The sequence below is a fragment of the Panthera tigris genome, chromosome B3 (assembly GCF_018350195.1).
Source record: "Panthera tigris isolate Pti1 chromosome B3, P.tigris_Pti1_mat1.1, whole genome shotgun sequence".
Classification (NCBI taxonomy): domain Eukaryota; kingdom Metazoa; phylum Chordata; class Mammalia; order Carnivora; family Felidae; genus Panthera; species Panthera tigris.
Window position 1 is genome coordinate 82840932 of NC_056665.1, and position 25346 is coordinate 82866277.

The 25346-nt window shown below is 39.7% G+C and overlaps 1 protein-coding gene across 1 annotated transcript in view; it reads left to right on the forward strand.

Moving 5' to 3' along the window:
- NPAS3 (neuronal PAS domain protein 3) overlaps positions 1 to 25346 on the forward strand; it is an 868317-nt gene that overhangs the window by 666775 nt on the left and 176196 nt on the right. The gene's annotated exons all lie outside the window — the stretch shown is intronic.

Consider the following 25346-nt stretch of genomic DNA (forward strand, 5'->3'; position numbering starts at 1 on the left):
ACGGAAATAGGGGCAAAATTAGACTCTTCCCATTTTAGTTCTGATTTAATTTATCAGGCAACTTCTTACATTTCCTTCTCTTGGGCTCTTTTGCTATAGTTTCTGAGCAATGTCAAAAAAAGTAGCACAAATCAACTTCCTGATTAGGTGGGGACCTAGTGCCATATTTAGATCTCAAACAAACAAAATGAGAACTGAGAATCCAGTATCCCCATGACCATACATTTCTTTCCATATCATCAGTGTCTGCTCTATAGACCAACCTAGCTTGATTTACTAAACTGTGGAAAAACATGAGAGGCAGAAATGTTGCTTTTTTATGGTGGTTTGATTTATTGCACTGTTAAAGAGAATTTTGCTCTCAGGAGCCCCGGTTCCCAGTGAGCCCCATAGAAGGTCCATTCTCCCTTAACAAGGCAGCCACAGTTCAAGCATAGTTGGTGTCACTTTTTCCACTGCTCTTTTTGCCAGCATTTCCCATCCCTTAACTCAGCCTCCTGGGATGAAGAGATTAGCTATTTTCCGTGGCTTATTTACTCCTTGACACTTTTCTTGAGCCTGCCAACTGTGGGGCCCACGGTCGTCCTGACTTCATGAGTTGGACAAGTGGTCTGTTGGGACTCGAGCTAGAGTCCTTGCATTTGGTAGAGGCCACCAAGCCTCCACAGGGTAGCACACCTTGTATGAACTTCGGGAGCAGAAGTATACTGCCTGCTCATTCTGAAAGATATTCTTGATCTTTTCTTTATTGGTGAATGCATCTGTGTTTATCTTTGGCCATAGACTGATGTCAGGAGCATGGTCACGCCCTGTAGAGTTTTGTGAAAAGGCAAAGGATAGGGGATGAAGGAAGAAGGTGAGATCACACATCCAGAGCAGCTCTGAGTGTGGCACTTGTCAGACTCTGAAATCATACTTGTCTGTTCTTCGGCCTCACGAAAAGCAAGCAGTTGAGTGGCTGTGGGGTTAGAATGGTGCATTTCCTAATTCTTGCAGGAAGGTCCTGTGCTTTTTGTTGGGATCTCACTCTCAGCAGAGAGGGGCTGAGGTTAGAGCAACTCCTTAAAACTGGAACTATTTTTGTTCAGAAATGTGACATGATTCGCTAGTGGTGACAACTGATTTGACAATGACCAGTGATTTAGGTCTACCTCTAATAAGCGAATTAATCTGAGCTAAAACACAGTGATCTGTCATGTTTCGAGATACCTCAACATCTGGCTGACTTGTCCTCTGTCAGCCTGGTTTGTCCTGTGCAAATCTTCTGTCAAGTGAGGAAAAGAACTGTGGGGAGAAAATTACATGGCAGTTTTAGAGTTAGTGATGAATTTTTCTCCCACCATACCAGCTGTGCCAGCAACACTATTTTTCATGGCATTAATCAAATATCTTGCCTGCAGCACCTTCACTTTCCCAAAGGCTAAAAGATGAATCTGTCAAAAAATTTCACTGGGATTTGCCAACAGCTTTTCTAAGCTCAAATACTAGTCTAGGCACCTTAGAAGTTTGAGTAAGGCTTTTAGGGATAGCCTTGGGGAGTTAAAAGCTGCATAGGGTAATTTTCCTTTACACTAAACAAAAAATCGAAGCCTCCATTGAAGCCAGCATGATCAAATTCTCAAGTCTGGAAAAGGGCCAAACACTCAGACTTTATTAATGTATTCCATTTACTGACTCATAGCAAAGTGCTTATTGTTAGTTGGAATTTTGAAATTAGCAAGGTACAAGCGCAATTGAAGGCCACGGAATGAACTCATTGCTTGTTCCTCACGAGAGAAAACTCCCAAATGAGGGGAGATTCGGGGGGGGGGGGAAGGCCACACACCCACATTCCCATGAAGATGCTGTCCATATCTTAAAGTACTGGCTGAGATTAAGATCTGAACAATTTTCACTGCCTGTAATTTTGTTATCTGTTTCTTGCTTCCAAAAACAACATGGCACATTTGCTCTGTGGCTTTGGAAGCAATGTGCTCTCCTGTTCATTTTCAGAATTAACAGATATTTCAGAGTGACCACAAATGACTCTGAGAGTTGCTCTAAATGGACAGGTGGAAAGTCATGTTACACAAACCTAAACTGTATGAAATCATTGGGATAAAGGGTTGTCAAATTAGACATCCTGGTAAGAGTGATTTTTTTTTTTATAATAGCATCTCTTCCCTGTTGACTATTGCTTAAAAGGCAAAGACTGTTCTTTGATGCCTTAAATGACACAGAAAGTCTCCAAGATTCTTTGCCATTTAACTTCCCTCACAATACCCTCAAGACTACTGAGCAGTTAAAGAAACCATAGGTGACATCTCTATCTTTCCACTGCTAACTATCTAATGTTACTTAGTGATAAGAGTTGAATACAGTAACTCTGGGGTCTAGCCCAGTGCAGGAAACACAGCCCATGCTCAAAAATGTTCGTGGAACAGGTGAAGGCTTTGGGTCAACTAAAATAAAAAACAAAAACCTAATGTAAGCAGTGCATTTTCTCTCTACACAAACCCAAACAGAGAAGGCCAAATCTTGTCCTACACATGTTTCAAGGTATCTATACATGCTTCTGCCTGATCCTGGAATCCCATCCCAGATATTTGATAGTTATGAAATAATTTCCTGCTATTAAAATTGGTTAATTCACCACAGTTCATAGAAACTGGTAAGTGGCAGGGCCCAGAAGTACAAGATTACTTTTCTAGGCAGTGAAACTTAGATTAGTAATCAAACAAATCAGGGGCACCTATGGTTCAGTAGGTTAAGCGCCCGCCTTCGGCTCAGGTCACGCTCTTGCAGTTTGTGAGTTTGAGCCCCACATTGGACTCTGTGCTGATAGCCAGAGCCTGGAGCCTGCTTCAGATTCTATGTCTCCCTCTCTCTCTGCCCCTCCCCTGCTCACATTCCCTCTCTCTCGCTCTCTCACTTGCTCTCAAAAATAAATAAACATTAATTTTTTTTTTAAATCAGAATTTCTATAGTTGAAGAAGGAAGGCTCATGAAGTGTTGGGATTAGAGTAACACCTTAAAGGTGTAGAAAGAGGACCCGTGAGGAACTGTCAGTTGTGAGTGCAGCACAGGGAATTAGATCTCTAGTCCACTGTGTTTCTTGCTCTTTGAAAAATAAATGTATCTGAACCCTGTAAGACTAAGTTCAATTTCGGTTTTTACTGTGGAAACTGTAAATGTTCATAATAAACTTTAATTTATAGATGCCATTCCTTTGCATCAGGCTTCAGTCTTACTTTGAGAATGAGGCTCCGTTAGCTTCTTTGAAATAGGAAAACCAGCTCCATATATCATGTGAAATTTCTAATACTTACGTGACTTTTTATTTGCCACCTATATAGGAGTATATGAGTTATAATTTATAGTTAAAATTTACTGTGAAATCTAAGGCCTATTACATTATACCCATACCTATAGGTTTTTTATCATATTTGCAAAAGCTCATTAAGGGAAGCATTTCTGTGTTCCTGAATAGATTAGAAGAATAGGTTAGCCTGTTATTGCTTGTCTCTGAGTGTACTCTTAACCCATATGAAATGAGACAAGACAGAGATGATTTAAAAAAAAGGGGGGGGGTACCTTGATTAGATGTACTTTTGCACTATAAAGCAGTTTTCTTTTAATAATGGAAAGTGAAGAAAGTTTCATTAGTTCAGACAAGGATGTATATGAAGGTAAATTTGGAACCTGCTCTGTGTTTGTGCGTATGTCTATGCACACACACACACACACGCCCGTGCTTTCTTTTAGAAAGCTCACACAGCAGCAGGCATACTATATAGCTTGCAACAATGAAATAGAACTGAAGGGGATGTTATTGCAAATCCACTCTTGTATACCCAAAAAAGGTATATTATTTGGAAGGACTTTGATACTGGTGTATTTTACAGTTTGACAACTTGGAACTTTGTAAACTGGCAATTGGGTATAGACGAAGGTATCCATTTATCTCATATATGTCTTGTTGAGGCAAAGCTGTCAGAAGAAATCTTATCACATGGTGCCCCATTTGTTTTCTGTGGTGATTTATGATGGTTTTGAAAAGGTCTTGTGATCCCATAGGCTGCCACGATTCTCTGACTTTTCTCTGTCAATGGATCAGATTTTTGACATTTTCTGAGAACATTCAGAAAAGATTTGATAAATCAGCTTGTGGTGTTTATTTTAATTGATCTGAGGCCCATTCCTTCAAGAATTCATCAACTACAGTGACAGGGTCTGGATGTGCTGCAGTGGAATGAAAGAATCGGGCCGGCCATGCTCCTGTGGTGATGATATAGATATTTTGTTGAAAGTTTATGCGCACCGACGAGAAGATGTCATAACTAATTTAGTATGTTGTAAATCTTTTGACACAGATTCTAATTCATAAATCTCATCCATCACATGTGATTCATGAAACGATAGACAACCTTTGATGAGAAGGTACTTTTGTCTGTGTTCCAAGTTCCTTGCATTTTTCCTTATTCAAAAATAAATCATTCCAGAACAACAGAATTCTATTATGAAAATGGAACTGTAGAGGTCCTTCATTCTTTTGCTTCTACTCCCACACCCGTAACAAGGAATACTCTCCCTTTGAACATAAAGATGTATTTCTAGAAGAAGAAGAAGATAGAAGTATATGTGCTGTGTATATGTATGCAAGTGGGCATTGTGGTAAGACAGAAAGAGACTGATTTCAAACAAATGGCAAAGATGAATGGTAGCTCTTTGTCTGGAATGAAGTGACTAGATAAGACAGAATATGTGGATAAAACTTACAGCCTTGCTCAGATTAACTTGTTAATCAAAATTATTTCTTACAAAACAACATGATTATAGGCATAAGTTCGTTAGTGAGAACGCCCCAAATATTTATTTTTTTCTTGATCTACTTGGGGTATAAATTGATCCCTATAGATTGGCCTTCTTGATTGATTCTTTTGCAACTTGACTGATAAGTAAACGGGCTGTCATTCTTCTCAGAGTGTCAGCTGTCTCATAAAGGTGGGCTCAAAAAATGGTTGGTACATGAAATCTTAGTTAACAAAGTGAGTCTTCCTAGTTTTCTGAGCAATCTAAAGTCAATACGAGGTGATATATCATCCAACTAGCCTCCTAGAAAGCTCGTTAATCTGATAAGATATGAGAATACTTTATAATGAGCAAAACATATATGTGTAATTTTATTATAAATCAATAATTTAGACATCCAGAACTATACTACTGATTATGGCCTATATCAGAACAGTTTAAGACAAGACACTGCTTTCAGGAACTTGACAACTGTGCAGAAACGGTAAGGTTGAAATAAGTAACACATCAGGTGGTAAAGATGAAGTAGAGGTGGATACTGAAGTCTAAAAACAAAAGTGATAATAATGGACAACTTGAGAGATGCCTTCAATTAGGGTAAAGTATCTCGGAGGAGATAGAACTGAAGTTTGGGCTTGAAAGAGGAGCTAGATGTAATATTATCGCATTCTGACACTGTCAGAAAACGTCCCCCCACCGCCCCCCAGCTAAAAGATAGAGACATCAGAGTGTTTGTGTAAAATCCCATTAGTGGAGTCTGAGGTCTAGAATTTCTGTTCCCCTCTAGTTGATAATAGTCCCACATACCTTAAATCACTGAGTGTAAATTTTTTAAATGGATTATTCATGATAATAAGAGAGTATAAATCCATTTAAATCTTATACTAGAGGAATGTAATTTGATTTAATTATCTCCATACCCCATCTTCAAAAAATTCTTGTATAAATAGCTCATAAGTTCCAAATTGGCTAATATGCATTTTCCTAATTATCTTTCCCTTCTGATGGATGTGATGACAAGCAGTAAGTAGGTAACCAAAGAATGAGCAGGGAGCAGTCAAAATAAGAGAGGATGGACCTAGATAACTCACAAATTAGAGACATATCCCTTTCCTTATCAAAACCTAAATAAGCAGACTCCAAGGAGTAAAAAATGAAAGAAGGAAAAGATGAGTACGTGTATCCAACTTTCCTCCAATACAAACATCCTCTCCTCTTCAAGTTCTCGAGTTTTAGAAAGAAGGAAACTCCGAGAGGGGAAGGGTCACTCAGAAAGAAGACACAGTGCCAAATGCCATATCTGTAATAGAAGGTAATTTGAAATAAACTCCTGCTCAGGGCCCATAATGAGGGAGAAAAGAAACAAAGAGCCAGAAAGGTCCAGTGTCAGAATTTCAAATAGGTAAATTTTAATGACTCTGAAAAGACATGATGACCAGTAACCACTAGCCTGTGCCAGGAATGCTGTGAAGTGGTAACCTGTCTGCTTTACCCCATCTCTCACCCCAAGTGTGTTGCTCCTGACCTTCAAGACCACTGTTAGTCCCATAATTCTCCTGATTACCAGCGGGTTCCAACAGAGAAGAAATAAACATTAGTTAGGTACAACAGGTTAAATAAAGTCTACCTGCCCACTACTCTTGAAATGTGTCAATAAAGTGGAACCAGAAGGAAGAAGCTTTCTCTACAGCTAACTTGAGGGATGAACTCTCGGGGGGGAAAAAGGCCATTTTACTGAAAGTGCTAGAAATATTTACTGTAATCTTTAATATAAAGCCCTCTGCTATGCCAACGTGATGAAGTTACTAGTACCTTCATGATTCAGGTAACCATATATGATTTTTTTCTTTACCTGACTGCCTGCCAATTTAATCAATTGATAATGAACCTGGCGTTCTGCTTGTAAGAAAATTAAACAGAAAGGATCAAACACTCCAATTCTACCAAACAGATTTGACAGATCTTTCAACACTGATCCTCCCTCAAAGACACAAATAATATGAATATGGTTGTAGCATTAATCAAAATTCCACATCCCATTGAGTTTGCCCAAGTGTTGGCCCTACTTAGTTACATCCAGATTGCAGCTCAGGAAATGTATTGAGACGCAAATATGTTGCATGTGGTTTATCTTTTCACCGATTATACAAACTTTGTCAAATTGTAAAAGGCTTTGATATCTCAAGCTGTTGCATTTTCAGAGTTGAGAGCAAAAATGAAAAGAAAGGAAGTTGCTGTAAGGAAGAACTCTGCAGAGGATATTTTTTTTTTGTAATCGCCCCAAACTGTATTAAGTAATTCTACTTGCCTGGCAACCAACGTCATGCTAGGTACAGTTGGTGAGATATAAAAGAGGGATCAGGGATAGCTGCTGCATTTTTGGACCTCAGGCTCTAATTAGAAGAATTAAAACATCACGACCTAAGTAACACTTCCAGGACAATTATACAGACAAGTGCATGGCCACGCTGGGCTGTGAATTCAGAAAAGGAGGCTGAAATAGTCAAGGAAGGCTTTGTGGAAAGAGTCTGAGCCATCCAACTGTAAACTAAATAAGAGCAAAGACATTGAGCTCAAGTTTTTGCTGAAAATACTGGTCATAAATAAAAGTGGAGAAATTCAGATCAGCCCACAAAGTAGAAGGGGTCATGGATGATTTTTTTCTTAGTAAACCTTTAAATGGGGCTTACTACTAAGCCCCATTATGTTTCCCCTGCAGTTGAAGTTAATGGCAACAGAGCCCAAAATAATCTTAGAGGTATATTTAACTTACCTATTTTTACCATACTCCACCTATAATGCATCAGCATTTGGATATGCTTTCAAAATACCTCCTAAACGCGACTGCTTCTCACCCCCTCCCAGCTACCACTGTGTTCCAAGCCACATGGCTGTCTCTGGATCTCTACAATCACCCTAAAACTGTAGATCCCTTGCCTGCCAAGCCAACAACCACAATGGTGCTATTCAAACATAAATTAGATCCTCTCACTTTGCTTCAAACTTTTCAAGGACTTCCCATCCCAAAGTTGTTCAAGGCCTTTGAGGCCCTCTCTGAACTGCCACTGCCCCCTCTCCACACACCTTTATTACTCTGATTTTTATCTCCTCTTTTCCGGTCTCATTACATTCTTGCCTTCTCACCGGGTGCCATCCTCTCAGAACCCTTACACTTGTGTTTTCCTCTGCCTGGAACACTCCTCCTAGGTGTCTGCCTGGCTTGTTCCTTTTCCTCCTTCAAGTATTTGTTTAAATGTTACATGCTCAGTGAGGCTTCCCCGATGACCTTATCTAAAATTGCAGACTTCTTCTGTGCCCTCAGGCACCCGCAACCCCCTTCCCAACTTTACTTTTTTCCATAGTACTTGTCACCTATATGGCACATGATATAATGTAGATATTGCTTTTGTTTGTCTGTCTTCCACCTTCCCAAGGTTAGGGAACATTGTCTGTTTTTTTGTTTGTTTTGTTTTGTTGTTTGTTTTTTATTTATTTTGAGAGGGAGAGAGAGAGAGGGGGAGAGACAGAGAGAGAGAGAGCATGAGTTGGGGGAGGGGCAGAGACAGAGGGAGAGAGAGAATCGCAAGCAGCCTCCATGCTGTCAGTGCAGAACTCAACATGGGGCTTGATCTCACAAACCATGAGATCATGACCTGAGTCAAAACCAAGAATCAGACATTTAACCCACTGAGCACCCAGACACCCCCATATGTTATGTTCCCTGAGATATCCCATCACCTAGAAGAGCATGTGGCACACATTAGATCCTTAATGATACTTGTAGAATAAATGAATCACAAAGCTAGAATGAAGACTTTCGTAGCAAATGAAGATGCTGTCCTGAAGTTGGGTTGCCTCTTGGATTAGGGCTCAGGTTTCTAGCCTGGGACACAGGGATAGGATTTGGGGAACTTGTGAATACCTGAAATTGATATGAAATTTCAAGTTCATCTCTTTTTTAGGATTGGTGAGGTTGTGTACCCTGCATGAGATTCTCAAAAGGTCCTTGACCTAGAAAATAAGGAGAATTGGTGGTTTAGAATATTCCAAACCACTCGTGAAGATCTATATAATTTTTCTCTTATTTATTTAGAGTATTAATCATCTTAATTCAAACATAGAAAAATTGATAGACCAAAAAAAAAAAAAGGTCTGAAGTTGTATTTTCACAACTCCAAAACACTCATAATGTGGTGAATTCTGTCATTGTCAGTTTGAATGAAAGGACCAGGCAGCCCAGCAGAGTCCCAAAAGATCAATTCATCCAAATTCCCTCAGCATTTGTACATGTGGTTTATACACATTCTTGTCAATTTGCCACCTTAAAACTACTTTCTGCCTATTTCATGTATGTATGTGTGCACAGAGTGAGTGTTTAATTGTTTATTAAATAAATTAATATTGAATGAATATAGTCGCAACTTGGATAACCACCTGTGGTATTATATTAAATTAGTGGTAAAATCCATATTGTTTGATTTCCAATCCAGTATACTTTCTATTTGTGTAGGGTCTGTCTTCGTGCAAGATGACCTTTTATATAATTGGAAACATAAATAATGCACCAAGAACTCTTGTGCTATAATCTTGGTCTCACTGGGGGCCTAATTGGTGACCTTGGCACTTGCTCTGCCTTGATTATTTGAATGTTAAAATGGGAATATTATAATTACTTTGGTCATCTTGATTAATTAAAAATATAAAATATAAATCAGCCAAAGTTGTCCCAATCATCACCAGCTTATTTTAAATTCTGAGCATAAAATGAAAGGCATAAACTTGATGGACAACAACACCACTCTTCAGAGTAGCCAACATACAGGAGCTTCTGATACAGTAGGGAAAAGTCTGTCCTTTATTGTAACAGGAGCTGCAAATGGCCCATTTGTGACAAGCAGGGTTGAATCCCTTTGAAGAAGCTGTGGGAGAGTTGACGCTGATTCAAGATACAGAGGTGAATTAATGAAATTCTCTTCAATGGCTTGTTTTTGGTGAATGACCTATATCAAGCAGGGTAGGTAACAAAGCAGGTGTTAGGACAAGCTTTGCCTGAAGATATCTAGATCTTGCTATCTGGCATTATTCCAAAGGCAAGATGAAATAAGCTGTTAGATATGATGTCAAAGAGATTGATGGTATAAACTATTTTGAAATTTCCTCTGATTAATTATATGGGCAACACAGTTGTTCACCAAAGGCGATGCTCTGAGCTGGGGGACCAGACATTAACCCTATTGTCTCCAAATAATAATAATGATAATATTCTGGGTATAAAGGATGGGAAATAATAAAGCAATTTGGGAATTAGTGATTTTTTTTAAATTCTTCAATAATTGGAAGGCTGTTGGAATCATTTATACAAATAAACTTTGTTTTCCCACTTTATCTTCCTTGTGTGGGCTCATAGAATTGCTAGACAGTCATAGGATCTTAAATGTGTAAGCATTGATATAACAGAATCTTCAAAAAGGAATTAATTGGCCAACACCATTTGGCTGGGCACTAGCGGAACTAAAACTACAATCCAGGTCTTCTGACTTCTAGCTCTTTCTTCCTTGAATTTATATGTTTATATCAGGGTCTTTCTGAGGGTTTCTTTCCCACATTCTTCATGTATCTGAGAGAGAGAAGGGGGAAAGAGACAGTGGGAATGAATATGAATCTGTAATCATGTGCATATATTAAAATTTCGTATTTATCTTATTCAAAGTAATAGTTGGGTAGAATTTACTTTTGGATGGGAACCTATACAATCGTGAGTTCCAGAAGTAGTCTCTGCATTTCCCAAAAGTTGCCTTCATTTCTCCGATGAAAAGGAAATACCTCAAATGTTGAACATATGAAAACTGGTGTTTCTTGTACAAGATCTTATACAAGACTAAAAATTCTCCAGTGATGTATACCTCCCACTGTGTTTTAGACAATTCATACTTGAAATCTTTAGCAATATTCCCTAAACTGATTATTAAGCATAGACTATTGCGCCATAATTAACTTATTGGGAAAGATAAAATCAAGGAATTACGGAATAAAAGCTGCATTCATTTCATGTTTTCACTACCCTTTTCTATGACTGGTGATATTGCTCGTTCATTGACAAATATTTCTTGAACAGCTGCTATGTGACAGGCACCATTCTTGGTGCTGAGGATACACCAGTGAACAAAGCAAAGTTTTCCACCTCCATGGAGTTTATATTCCAGTGCAATAGACAATAAACAGAAAGTGTAATCAAACAAGATGATTACGTGGTATTTAAGGTTGTAAGTGCAAAGGAAAAAAACGAAAGGAAGGAGAGGAATTAGGAGTACCATGGGGTGGGAGTAGAGCTTCTAGTATTAAATATTAACCTGTTAACAATATTGTCCTGATTTCCTATAACTACATCTTCTATAATATTAACATTTCCCCCAAGTCACAAAGTATCAGAGATGTAGATGCACATAGACATTCAATAGACCGTGTGAATTATTGTTTGGAGAAGATAGAAAGATATTAGTATAAAATAATAAAGTTTGTGACAAGGAGCAGTTGTAATAAACATTTTAAATAAGATCCCTGGAAATCCATGCAGAGCTTTTCACAGCATTTTTTGGGAAAACTGATCTAAGAGCAACATGAGATCCTGATGAAGATTCTTCACATACTCACAAATAAAAGCTGTATTCTTTTTTATTCTTTTTTATTGAGTGATGACACTCAATAAAAAGACATTCTGATACTCTTATCAAACACAGTCCAGCTTTTACTTTTGTGAAGTTCCAAGAACCTTGGCAATTTTGGTTCCAGCTAAAGTACTCTTCATCATTTCTATATCAGAATGAACATAATTGAGGAAAAATCACATGTATGATTTAGATTAAAAAACATAATGCCTAGATGACCTTATTCATGCATCTAAATCAGCAGTCTTGAGTTCACTGCATAGACCCAAGTATAGGTCTTCACATAACAGCTGAAAATGACTTTTCATTTTCGATCAAATACTATGTCACTTTCAGGGCAACAGCAACTTTCCTCGAGGTAGGCAGCTGATTCTTTTCATCTTCAAGGTTTCTCGTGGACATAACTTTGCACAATTTCCTTCCAGATATTAACAGCAGAAAAGGGGGAAGATGAAGGTAAAAACTTACTATTTTTTTATATGAGATGATGTTAGCAAACACACCGTTGCCTATGTTCCAAAACAAATTCCTTTTAATTCCTTTGTTTCCTTTGGAAATTAAGCATATCTGGTTGTGTTCCATAGGACGTTGACAGTGGTTCTGATGAAATCAGCCATTTTATAGTTTCCTTTTTTAGCAACGAGATGTCCAAACAACCATGTGAATGAACATTTAGGAAAACATTTTATCGGGAGTGTTTTTATTGGCCAGCACAGTCTTGGCCCAAGGATATGAAAATGGTCAACACAATTCCTTGACTATACTAGACATGGACAATTTTAAATTTCAAGCTTTGGAAATAAATTTGCCTCTTTGCCATAAATCCTGTATCACAGAGTTTCTGTTACAAGTTGTGTTATGAAACCAAAGGAAAAAAAGTTTGTCATCTCTTTTGCCTTAAAATTTAACTCTCGTATCTTTAAATTTTCAATAAGATTTTTTGTTTATTATGAAGAGCTAGTAATAAGCATTCAAGAGGCATACGGCTCAGATTTTTAATAGGGTATTTAGGATTCCTAGATCTATCAAAATGGCCTTCTCCAATGGATATTCAGTTTGTCAGATATTCAGTATGCCAGAACACAGGTTGGAGAACTGTGAAGGAAATTTAAAGTCAATGAAGAAGGTAGCATTCAGGGGCTTCAGGGAGTACAAAGATAATTGTGGATCAATTGTGCCAGACAACTTGAAGCAACTTAAGACTGCCGTCAGTACTTTAATTGTTTCTGCTGCAGAGTTTGAAAGAGCATTTAGTTCAATGAATGATGTGTTAACACCTAGTTGCAATGCCCTGTCCATTAGTTGCATATCATCTTTGTCTTTTTATTAAGCTGGTTGGTCCACTGTTCCACATGCTTAAGCCTAAAGATTATGTCAAGAAGTGGCTTGTAAGTGGCGGCTTGAAAGCCGGAAATTGTAGAAATGTGACGGGAGAAGCTCTCCCACTCTTCTGTCTTACTTTTATTTTATTTGAAGGGTCTGAACTGTTTCCCCTCCTTAAGCCTGGGCTCCTGGGCATTGAGAGAGTAAAAAACTATACAATTTTCTCATGTAATGAAATAGGATAAAACAAGATCATGTCAGTACTCCGTTAGGTAACTTTTTCACTTTTGGAAAATCAATAATACCTCCCTCGTGAACACCCAATGCATAGTTGATGGGAAACCATGTACGTCTCTCTAAGGAATTATTAAAGGCCCTCTTGAGTCTCTCAGCTCTCTGTCAAAAAGGAACATATATCAAAAGAGAAGAAATAAGAAACAAATGAGGATCATCATCAGAATTGCCCTTTCACATCACACTCTTTGTCTGATAAATCTCCTACTTTGGTGCCTGCCCTTTAAATAGAACTTTGTTTTGGATCCCTGGGTATCCTTTCCTGTAATGTGTATATGAACTTGGAAAACTTATGGACTGAAGAATTGAATGCATTTGTCTTACGATAGCAATGGGGCTTGTACTCCTCAATAGTTTATTTTTAAACACATTCTTTCTAGTCTCTCATATATTCCCATTTTCTCCAGCGAGAAGATTCTGAGAAACTCACCATTCAATGGTTCTTACTTCTCCTTGTCCACAATTTAAAAGAGAACGTATCTCAGACATAATATCTTCTCTCTGTCAGGTCCATAGCCATTTGTTTGGGGGTTTTTGTTTTGGGTTTTATGTTTTGTTGTTTTTGGTTTGTTTTGGTTTTGTTTTGTTTTGTTTTTTCAGTTTTCATACCTTTTTTGTTCCAGCAATAGACCTGAAAACCTACATCATGGGAGTCAGCAGCTTGTGACTTCAAACAACAGGCATTTGAATTCAAGTGATGATAGATAGCTCATGATTAAAATATCTCTCTTTTCTTTGTGCAATGAGCCAGCAAGATTCTTTGAGAACATTTCAACTCTAATGCTATCATACTTCAACATTCTTCTCCAGAATTCTCCAAGAGAGAGTATTAGCTGTCCAAATTCTCATCAGGGTCGTTGTGTTCAGCCATAACCTTGAACTATGCCTGGCCTTTCTTTACTGTCTTCCAGGACATACTCCGGGAGTTACAATTTATCTTCTCTCACCTCGTTGTATATATCCACTGAGAGAAGGCACCATTTGGACCATTACCAATTTTGAGTTTAAATACCTTTCCGTTGAAAATCTGCACGATTTTTATCTGATTGGTACAGATCATTTGAGGGGGCTCTCTTCTGCATAACTTGGGGAGTAGCTCTCTGTCTTCTTGATGATAAGTTGCTCAGAGTAAAGGAAGAAAAGAGCATTTCGGTTATTGAATATTTAATTCTGGACAGCAGTTTAATCAGGACTGGGATTTGGGCAATGGCTCCAGCCCCCTCCTAACTTAGTACAGTTTCAGTTCTTAGTATTCCTTAATTATCCCACTGAGATGTTTGAGAAGCAACTAGTAGTAAATGAACTTGGCAAATCAGCTATTACCCAAGTAATGAAATACAAATACATATGTTTGACAATTCTGCAGGGAAATTTTTTAAGCCAGGATTCTCAATGGATTGTATTGGCCAAGAGAGGAAAAAACAGGTGTTGTTATCAAACCGTATCTACAAACAATTTGACAGCAGTTTTAAAATAATGCACAGATTTTCTTGCCATGAATTCCAAACATGTCAATTAACCTATGGAGAATCCTGATTGTCAAATAATGAATCAATAAACGCCCCACAGGATGGGAAAGGGAGGGCTCGCTGTGACGTAGGGTTAAATATTCAAGGCTTTCTCTCCAACAGTATATCTAAGGATGCATATCAACTTCACATCTAACCTCAAACAAAGCAGAGATCAGCTCTACTGAGAAAATTGATTTTATTCAACAGTAAGGCAAGGGAAATTAGTAAATTCAATATTTGTAGAAAGAAAATAAGCGAAGCCAGCTATTCCTGGTGGTCTGAGACTGTTCTTTGTTTTGGTAATTATGCCTTTATGTTTTAGGGCTCTTATTTACATTTTCAGAAGGGCTTGAAATAGTTCACGCACCGAGCATCCCCCTGAGCATCCAGGTTCTTCCACTGTGCAACAATAAAGTTGTCCCTGGACCAATACAAATTGGAAATGAATCCTAACTTTATAGAAAGTGCTGCTTTGCTTCCCTCATTGTTTGGAGCTTCTTTAGAGCTGAATCACAAACTAATGATCTCCACTGCAGCCGAGTCCTTAGTGTGATAGTATCTCATTGTACTGGAGCCCACATTTACATAATGTGTAGTCTAAAATACCTTTGAGTTCAAGAGTAGAACTATGGAAAATAATTTTATCCCACTTTCTGTGCACCTGGATAGGAAGGCACAGGCAGAAATACAGCAACAGGATGAATTTACTAATGTTTGCTATTGGATGGTAAGCCATTCTAAAGCTATGAAAGCCTTCAAAACCCCATAGGTCTCCATTTTGCCATTAGCCGTACCAGTTTAAACAGCCTGCTGCAAGAAATATTGACAGGTCAAGTACAGCTGGGAAGAGCACGTGTCCCAGTGGCCTTTACACTGACAGTTTCTCCCACATTAAAGAGTTAACTAGCAGCCAACCAGCTCGAAGTGGGAGCTAATGAATGAAATGGAGATTGATATAGACTCTCTTTGGAGGTGCATCGATCTGTATCTTGTGAACTCAGCTTAGGAATTCTGCAGGCAGCATTGCCTGAGTAACCCTGGCGTGGTGCCCATTAGCAAATAACTCTTTTAATGTTGGTCTTCAATTGATATATTTATTGTATTGCATATTACAGTGACCCTTCCCTCCACTGCCTTTGGATTTGATGGTTGTAGTATCAAACTAAGGGAGAGTTCAACAGGGTGCATTTGAGTTGGGACAGCCTCAGTGAAATATTTAATTAATTGCACCCTTCATTTGCATGTGATGTATCAAAGAAGTCTTTCTGGGGTTCTGAGTCCTCTGCTACCTCCGCTAGCAAACAGTGAATGTAATTATGATTTTAGACCTTGGCATAGATCCTCTCTTCATGGTGATTTCACAGTGAAACTAGGTATTAAAATACTACAAGACTAGTTAGCCTTATAACTTCCATTATAGGTGGTATCTGTATAACTGTGGAGCTGCAGGCAGGAGGAATGCCCAGTTTGAGAACCCGATGGTAACCTTCTAGGTATTGACTTTTGAATTTCGAGATGAAGTTCAGTATGTCACCCCGAGCCATACCTGAGTGGGTCCTTCTCACTTAGCAGTGGTTCTCAAAGTGTAAGATTCATAGGCATCACCTGAGGAGTGTGTGATTCAAGAATGGGGCCTGGAAATGTGTATTCTGATACTCAAACAGTGTAGAGGTAGGCGGTCCTCAGAATATAATTTTCTCAACATTGATGTAAGACATTAGAAACAAAAGAATTAAGAGGCACTCAGGGAAGACGGTGTCAAAAACTGAATTGCTAAAAAGCCTAAACAAATATATAGGAAACCGCATTACGCCTCACATCGGGTTTACCTTAGTGAACTATTCTATCTACTGATTAACTGGTGGCTCTTACTCCTGCAGCTAGGTCTCCTTTTGCCATCATTTCTACAGAATCTATGGTTTGGGCCTTCCAGTTTCTCCATGGATCAGGGACCCAAGTTCAGTTCCCACTGCACAAGGGTCTCTGCCTTCACTGCCACAACCCCGCATTTCCACATTTTTTCATTTCTTCTTTCTTTTTTAAGTTTTTGTTTATTTATTTTGAGAGAGAGCGCGCGCAAGCAGAGGAGGGGCAGAGAAAGAGGGAGAGACAGAATCCCAAGCAGGCTCTGCTTTTTTTTTTTTTTTTAATTTTTTTTCAACGTTTTTTTTAATTTATTTTTGGGACAGAGAGAGACAGAGCATGAACGGGGGAGGGTCAGAGAGAGAGGGAGACACAGAATCGGAAACAGGCTCCAGGCTCCGAGCCATTAGCCCAGAGCCTGACGCGGGGCTCGAACTCACGGACGGTGAGATCATGACCTGGCTGAAGTCGGACGCTTAACCGACTACGCCACCCAGGCGCCCCAAGCAGGCTCTGCTTTGTCAGCATGGAGCCCAATGCAGGGCTCGATCCTGTGAACCTATGAGATCATGATCTGAGCCGAAACCAAGAGTCAGACGCTTAACCAACTGAGCCACCCAGATGCCCCTTCTTCATTTCTTCCTAACTTTTCATGCATTCATACAGAGGGAAATCATTTTCTTCCTTTATTAACTCATACTTGAAGGTACTTCATTAATAAGGGTTGAAATCACTGTTCGTATACTGAACTAACGGGCTGAAAACTGCCTTGGAGAGAGGACCTGGGTAAGTTAAGTATCATCTTCTGTAGGGAAAGATTTTAAATCCATGGAATTTGAGCAGCTTGTAGCCAAGCCAGAACCAGAGGCCAGATCTCCTTCATTCTGTCTCCATAGCTCAAACTTACTAAAGAACATTTACCTTGTTGTCTTGAATGCAGACTTCTTTCAAAGAAGTCCAATGCCAAACATCTCTGTTATGAGAATATAAAGCACCTAGAGCTTTTGGTTAGTAACATGATTAAGTTTATCCAGAGAGAAAAGTATATAATCTACAGTCTCTTGAGGGCCAGCTTAGTTTCCAGAAAAGTCTAAGAGGATATAACAACACTCAGGATTTCAGAAGCAGTTTATTTCTTCCCAGGAAACTCTTAAGTCAGCCAGAACAACAAAATTTTGGCCCATTCAGGGTGCCTTGCACGAGAGTAGGCACTGGTGCTACTAAAATTAAATACATGACGTTTCTAAAATGAGAACGGAGCCCACTATGAACTGAATGTTAGTGTTCGCTCCCACACCCCAATTCAGATGTGGAAACCTTAATCCCAATGTGATGTATTTAGAGGTGAGGCCTTTGAGAGTAGAGCCCTCATGAATGGGATTAGTGCCCTTATAAGAAGAGACAGGAGAGAAATGATCTCTCCCTCCAGTGCTTAAGGATACAGCTAGAAGGCAGCCATCTGCACACCAGGTCTCATCAGACAATGAATCTGCTGGCACTTTGATCCTAGACTTCCCAGCCCCAGAACTGCAAGAAATAAACGTTTTTTATGAAAGTCATCCAGCTTATGATAATTTGTTATAGCAGCCCAAGCTAAGACAGTACACATGATAAGTGTACATGATAAGGGCACTAGTTATGGATGTTAGCGGGTACCGAAACTTAAGGAGGGAATGGGAAAAGGAACACATTTGCCGTGGGTATGTCGATGTGCCTGGAGATTAGGAGTCCTGTGAGGGCCCACATGTGGGCAGTGTCAGTGGGCACAGGGGGCAGTGTGGGAACCAGAGAATTGTGAAAGCAATAATTCCTGGGAGTTTGTGACATGTGGGAACCAAGACAGGAGAAAGGTGCCTTTCTCCAAGATAGTAAATACAGAAGGAGGAGCAGATACGGGGTGTGGAAAGGGAAGAGCCAGGGAGATTTAATTCACTCTATTTTGGACACATTAAGTTTCAGAGGCCTGGGGGCTATTGTGATAGGAATGTGAAAAAGGGATATCCAAGTCTGAGGTTATGGGAATGCCCATGGTAGTAAATCATCAGTGTGGCTGGTAGCTGAAACCACAGGCAGAGAAAAGATTGTTTAAGGCTCTGGTTCTCAAAATGTGGTCCTAGACCGGCAGCATCAGCATCACCTAGAACTTGTTTCTCTTTATGCAGATTCTGAGGCCCCATCCCAGGCCTGTCAAATCAGAATTTCTGGGGTTGGGACCCAGCCATCTAGGTGATTGCACATACAGTGAAGTTTGAGAAGCAGAGGTTTAAGGAAAGTGGAGCCTGCGAACAGTTACAGAAAGGGGGAGCCCATGCAAAATTTTTAAAAATGTGGACAGCGGGATAGGAAAAGAAACCGAAGGGGATGTGGTACCATTTAAAGAGAGGGGAGTATTTTGAGAAGGACGAATGGTCAGTAATGTTGAACACTGCAGAGGCCAGGTAGGAAGAAGCCTATGACCTGCCCATCGTATCTGACAGTTAATAGACTCTTAGAGATTTGGCTGGAGCATTTTCAGAGTGCGCCACATGGAGGCCAGTTTACAGAGGGTTGTTAATGGAATGGGGTGTGAGGAAGTGGAGATAAGGAGCTTACTTTTTTGACAAGCTCAGCTGGGAAGGAAAAAAGGGAAAGGAGGAGGAGAAAGACCAGGGGAGCTTTAGGCTGAAGGAGAGGTGTCTTTGTAAGATGTAAAAGCCTTGGGTTTGTTCACGGACCCATGAGAAAGAGCCAGAAAAGGTCAGAGGCCGGAGGAACAGAGGCCACAGAGCCGTCTCGACCTGGACCTGGCATTGACCTCCTAACTGGTTTCTCCTTCCCCTTCCCCTCTTGGCCCCAATTTAAACGTTTACTCAAATCTTTCCCTCCTCAAGTTGTTCGACAGCACCAGCATCACCTAATGTCAGACATAGCCCAGATTTAATGTCTTGTGTCAGACATAGAACTGTCCCTGTATCCTCCACAAACCCTCCTGTCCTGGACTTGTCTGGTCCTTGGGGCTCCCTGTCGCTCTATCCACTTTTATCCCCTGCCTGTGTCAGGCACTCAGCTTGTAGAATTTCTTTTAATGATCCTTAAAGACCCGTCTTCTCTGTGAAACTTCCCCTTCTACCCTAGGCAGCATTAGTTAGGTCATCCAGCCTTGAGTCCCTGTGCATACGTCCCTCCACGGTACATCTCACGCTGCATTGCAACTCTGTCTTCATGTATCTGTCCCGTGGACTGTGAACACAATGGACTCCCCCCCCTTATTTTTGATTCTGCTGCCCCACACAGTGTCTGCCCATAACAGATGGTCACTGGATGTTTATGGACTGGATGAATGAATACATTTATGAAGGGCCGTTTGCTCAGTGTCAGCACCGGAGGCTCACTCATTCATCTGCATTATTTGCCTGACTCAATCAAGTCTCCGTATTTCTCTGAACACAGAGAAGAAATTTTGCACAACTACACTTTTCTTTCTAGGATGAAGGGTTTCCTAAGGTGTGGGCTTCTTTACTCGAGCTAGAGTTTCCTGTTGTCCAAGTCACTTGCCAGTGGTATGTGAGGACCTTTCCAAAGCTGCATTGCCCTATCATCTGGTCACTGAGTTTAATGGCATTTGGTAGCTTGGGATAGTCTCTAAGGAAGTCTAGGTCAAATCTTGACACTCAAGTGGCTACCACTAAGAGACCATAAAGCTGGGCATTTTAATCAGGCACCAGGGCAGTCTGGCTCCCTGATGTAGGGCTCCCAAACTCTCACCAGTCAGGCAGCCCTCAGTAGATCCACACAACTGTGAAATTCCAGAATCCCATTGCCTGGCACACCAGGCCCCTCAATTGCCAATTTCAAAGCCAGACACCATTATTAAACACTCAAAATGAAAGTCTTGTCAGTTAGGAGATTCCCAGCATCTTCATTTCCCTCCTGCTACTAGATGATCAGCAGGAGGAGAACATGCCTGGATAACACTATGAGTCCACACACACGCACACACATACAAGTGATTGCACATTTAAAGATTAAAAGGATCGGTCTATTTGTTCTTCTACTAGAACTCTTATATCTTTGTTTTCATTCAGCATCAGTGTAGACAGAGGCATTTTATTCTTTCATGGCAAAAATAATCTTAGGTTTTAGAAAAGAATCTATGACGTTGCATACACTATTTTTAAAATGTTTTCTTTGGGGTCACTTTTAGTACAGGTGGTAAGAATGTGTTTCCAAGAATGATCTGAAGATATTAAGAAATGCATCTTTTTCATTGAAAATTAGTTAGGGGACGCCTGGGTGGCTCAGTCGGTTAAGGGTCTGACATGGGCTCAGGTCATGATCTCATGGTTTTGGAGTTTGAGCCCTGCAGCAGGCTCTGTGCTGACAGCTCGGAGCCTGCTTCAGATTCTGTGTCTCCTTCTCTGCCCGCCCCCCTCAAAAATAAACATTAAAAACATAACAATAAAATTTTAAGAAAGAAAATTAGGAATCTATAATTTTTTAAGTTTTCTTCTTCACTACTGAAATCTCTAGTAAAAAAGTACAGAGCACTCACTCCAACTTTATAATAAAGACAACCCAATAATCATTTTCAACGTGCTGGACTCGGTATATTTTCAAAGTATACACGGGCCTAGAATTAGCACATCATTTGAAGAGTCCATTACAACTAACTTTTCTCCATCTATGATGTTGAAGAAGTGATCAGAAGAAACTTTTCCACATATAAAGTGTCAGCTTTGTTCACTACTTTAAAGAATTTTCAAGCTTATAAGGCATTGCTTTTTCATCAAGGAAAAAATAGATTATACATCGTTCAGGAAACAGAAAAAAAATTATAAGGAGATTTTGCCTATTGAATGTAATGGATTGTCAGGAACCCTTGACATTATTCTACAGCCGAGGCCACATGAAATCAATACATCTTAGGCAAGGTTTAATTTATTTGTAGGCTCTTACAACAAATGACTTACCTTTTTTGTTTGCCGTTTTTCTTTTTCACTTTTGCACTCATGAGTAGGTACGGTTTTTAGCTGTCTCATTATTAAGCACAAAACAAGATGATCATGTCATTATTACCGTATATTTTTTAAGGAGAATGATTGCGAAGCAGGAAGAAAACATCCAAGAATCTAGGAGTTGGGCTGAACGTGATGGGTGTAAAATACTACCTTCTGCCCACTTTCCTAAAGAGGCGGAACCTGTTCCACCAAGGAAATGGGCTGGACCCCAGATCAGACACTGTTTTTTTTCATGCAAGAGTCTCCTGAGAAGAGATTCTCCCATGTTGTGAGTTTCTGTAGGATTGGTGGCTTAGCTGGAAGGAGGATGCTTTAAAAGGTACTCTTTATAAAAGGAAGGACCAGGGATTAAGGGGACTTAGTTTTGGTCATTTGGATTCTATGTCAGTGATGTGGCCATAGTGAAAAGTATTGGATGTTTTAGCATAACAAACTCTAGTGAGTATATCCATTCAGTCTAATAAAAATGTTCTTTTTATGTTACATATTTTGGAAATTTTTATTTTGGTGATTAGTTTTAAAGACAACTAAAACTATTTTATGCCCAGGGTCAAACAGATCCAATGGGCCGCCAGTTCTCCACTTGCTTCTTCCAAACCACGCTCTTTGTAAGCATGTGGGTGTAGGTGGGGTACCCTAGAGTCAGCAATAAGCTGGATTTGAAGCCCGTTCTTTTAACTTACTATCTACATGACATTGGATAGGCTCTGAACATCTCTCCCCTTAGTCTCCTCATCATGGAGGAGAAAATGGAGAAAATAATATTACCAGCCAAGTAGTCCTGTTCATTGGGTTAAACTTCAACTGTAGATTACATGTTATGTACGTGTAAACCGTGGTGAACACTAAGTGCTCGAAAGATATTAACTATTATTATTTTTCACTGCACATGAGAACTCTGCCATTGGTAGGTGCCACACCAGTGTGACTCCTTGGGTGAAGGCTTTCAGCCCAGAGCTAGAAGTGTCCAGCCTCCAATGAGGAAGTCGAAGCTGTGTAACTGTTAGAGCAAGCATTTCAAAGCAATTCTTTACAGTGGTAATGGATGTGGCAAATGTGTGGATTTTGTTAGGATTTCTTCTGACAGCCATGAACACAGATATATTTTAAAGTAATGTAACTGTCCTAAATCTCGAGCAGGGAATACAATGACTTTCAGTATTATTTTTCACTCCTCCAATGACACTGTAGAAGTTCTATTTGATAAATTCCTTAGAAGTTATTTGACTCAGAAGAGACCCCGTACCATTTAACCTTGGTTTTGTTCTACTCAGACCTGTGTCCAAGGCCCATCTAATGTCATACATCACAAAGGTGAATACGCCAAAGCCTTCCCAGAGCATGATTCCCTAGGACCACTTGTTAGGGAAAACCACCTTAGAGTGAGGCCGTTGAAACATTGGTGGCTATTACCACTCCAGGTTTCAGACAGACTCCTTCGAACCCGTCTCTCCTCTGCAGCAAATAGTGGAAGAGAAAAAGCCCAGTGCATTAAGAAATCAGCGACAGTGGGTAAATGTGCATACTCCTCATTGTCCTGGCCAATCTCGAGAAATGTAAGTTGGAGAGAAATATAAAATAGCAAGGATTTGTGCTACTCTTAAAAACTATTAGTTCTGCTTTATATTCATGATGACTGATACTGCCAAGTGTGAGATAATCTGAAAAAATTGCCAATTATTTTAATGAAAAGGAAAGTTATAAATCACTTAGCTTCTCTTGGAACTTGAAGGACTGGTTTACTAGTTTATATCACATGGCTCTTAGGACAGAGTTCACGCTAAAGACAACGATGGCACATTTAAGGGTCAGAAATGATATATTCTCCTCTTGGTTCCTCTTTAAGAATATGACCTTTTCTTTCTGAGTCCAGCTATCCCCAAACTAAATTGCCCTGCCACAACATACTCTTCCACCACTAGACCAGTGTTGGAACAAGAATATAAAGCTTCTTGGGGCACCTGGGGGCTCAGTTGGTTAAGTGTCTGACTTTGGTTCAGGTCATGATCTCACAGTCTGTGAGTACGAGCTCCGTGTCGGGCTCTGTGCTGACAGCTCAGAGCCTGGATCCTGCTTCGGATTCTGTGTCTCCCTCTCTCTCTGCCCTTCCCTGTTCATGCTCTCTCTCTCTCTCTCTCTCTCTCTCTCTCTCTCTCTCAAAAATAGATAAGCAAAAAAAATTTTTTTTAATTTTTTTTTAAATTTACATCCAAGTTAGTTAGAATATAGTGCAACAATGATTTCAGGAAAGAAATTTTTAATTAAAAAATATTTAAAGCTTCTTATGTCAATAATTATCCTTTTAAAATCTGCTCTTTTACATGGTCTTCAAAAACAGCTGCAAAATAAGCATTTTTAAAAGTAGAAATGATAACTGACTTGATCATGTTCTCTTGAACTTAGTGACAAAATGTAAACTGAGGCAGAGGCCTCACCATCGCTGGCTCTGTGTTCCTTCCCCTATATTCTCTCACTGCTTATTATATTCTCACATTACCACTGTAATGTTTACAAACATGACTCTTGTTTGATGCCCCATCCCTGCTCCCCAGAGTAGAGAGTATCAGTTGAACTTGTCTCAGGCAAAGGAAATTTAATAAACACTAAGTGTAAATCTCATAGTCCCTATCAGGTAAGTGGCCTGTAATACCTTCCTGGAAGTTCTATTCAAAAGCTATGTAGTGATCATCTCTGCAATATGTTCTGACATTCGCTATACTTTTTTTGTTCATCTACTGGCACGGTTTAAAGAGTATCTCAAAAAAACGTTTAAAATGCTCATTTTTTTAATGATTAAAACTCAAATTTCTTAAATTTAGGAAATAGCTCCCAAGAGAAAAAAAAAGGCTTATAAAAATATTTATAACCCCATTTGATTTCAAACATAATATTTTATGTGTAAACTGATCATGAAAAATTAATCTTCTAATCAAGGGCAGACTATCATTCATTCATTTATTCAATGAGCAGGAGTCGGAAACTACCAAGTACAAAAAATTACCCCAGATACATTGAGATCAGTATTATCAGAGGAGTACCATGAAGAACAAAGCTCCTTGTCTCTATGAGTTGACAATCTAGTCATACAAGTACTCAAACACGAAACAGCTAAATTTTGTAAATATATGGATGTGGGTAGAGAAAATTCCTGGAAAGGAATGCATCAAAAGACTGTTAATGGTTCTCTCTGGGTAGAGCATAACAAGTGATTTTTAGTTTCCTCTTTATAATTTATTACAGTTTCTAAATTTTCTTTTTTTTAATTTTTTTAATGTTTATTTTTGAGACAGAGAGAGAGAGACAACGTGAGCGGGTGAGGGGCAGAGAGAGAGAGAGAGAGAGGGAGACACAGAATCTGAAGCAGGCTCCAGTCTCTGAGCTGTCAGCACAAAACCCAACATGGGTCTCAAACTCGTGAACCCCGAGATCATGACCTGAGCTGAAGTCAGACTCTTAACAAATGAGCCACTTAGGCACCCCAGTATAGTTTCTAAATTTTCAAAAGCAAAGCTCTGTTTCTTTAATGACAAGGAAACGGGCGCCTGGTGGCTCAGTTTTCTGGGCATCCAACTTCGGCTCAGGTCATGATCTCACGGTTGGTGGGTTCGGGCCCCACATCAGGCTCTGTGCTGGCAGCTGGGAGCCTGGAGCCTGGTTCGGATTCTGTCTTCCTCTCTCTCTGCCCCTCCCCTGCTTGCATTCTGACTCTCTCAAAAATAAATAAACATTTTTTTAAACAATTTGTTTTTAAATGACAAGGAAAAAGAAACACTCCTGAAAGTCCCTGTAAAATGACATCTCCCTACGTGTGGGGTTGGCAGCTTTTCCTGCAAAATGTTACCACTCGCTTTTTCTTCACTTTCCTTTCCTCATCTGACCTGCAACCACTGAGCACAGAGATG